Here is a 1194-nt window from a genome sequence, read left to right as displayed (position 1 = left end):
TGGAGTGGGGTTTGGGGAGGTGCGGTGGGATTGTGTACCAATGAGGGAGTTTTTCTTTTGCTTTTCAAGGGGGAGGGAGGGGTTTGTGCGGGGAGAAGGGTGCAACAATGAATGAATGGAATTCCAAAATCTCTGTAGATGTTCATTGAAATGAAAAATAAACAGACTAAATTAATAAAAAAAGGTAAGAACTCACTCTGCATTTCTCAAGCTGACAGAAATGAAAAACAAATTTAAGCTTATGTCACAAAATTGAAATATGCTAATGGCAATATATTTAATGACACAGAAAGCATTAAAAGAAGATGGAGGGAATACAGAGAAAAACTGTACAAGAATTTATTGACACTGAAAAATTTCAGGAAGTACCATATGAACAGGGGCCAATAGTAATGGAGGAGGAAGTAGAAGCTGCATTGAAGGCTTTGGCAAAAGAAGGCCCCAAGAATTGATGGGATACCAATTTACATGTTTCAGTTAACAGATACACTCTTGAATGTGCTCAGCAGTCTATGCCAGGAAATTTGGAAGACAGCTGTCTGGCCAATAGATTGAAAGAGATTTATATTTGTTCCCATTCCCAAGGAAGGTGGTCCAACTGAATGTGGAAACTATCAAACAATATAATTAATAGCACATGCAAGCAAAACACTGTTGTAGCTCATTAAAAATTGTATAGAACAGTACATAGATAGGGAAATGCCAAAATTTCAAGCAGGATTTAGAAAAATGTCACCAGGGATATCATTGTTGATGTTAGTTGGATCCTGGATGAAAGTAAGCACCAAAAGAATGTCAGATCATAACAAGTTGTGGCTGACATAGAGAAGAATGAGAGTCCTAGAGCACTTAATTGTGCTTATGCATAACCTATACCTGGACCAGGAAGCTGTTGGGCAAGTAGAGCAGAGGAACACTACATGGTTTAAAATTGAAAATGGAGTATGTCAAGATTGTATTCATTCTCCATACCTATTCAATCTGTATGCTGAGCAAACTATTCAAGAGGCAGGACTCAATAAAAAGTAAGGTGACATCAGGATTGGAAGGAGATTCATCAATAACTTGTTATGCAGATGACAAAACCGTGCTTGCTGAAAGTGAGGAGGATTTAAAGTGCTTCAGTCCATGGTCTCTCCAATTACTTGCTATGCATCTGAGAGTTGGGCAGTGGATACGGATGACAAAAAAAAA

The sequence above is a fragment of the Elephantulus edwardii genome, unplaced genomic scaffold, assembly GCF_000299155.1.
Source record: "Elephantulus edwardii isolate Elephantulus edwardi_28Jun2011 unplaced genomic scaffold, EleEdw1.0 scaffold00276, whole genome shotgun sequence".
NCBI classification, from domain to species: Eukaryota; Metazoa; Chordata; class Mammalia; order Macroscelidea; family Macroscelididae; genus Elephantulus; species Elephantulus edwardii.
This window is presented reverse-complemented; position numbering follows the sequence as displayed.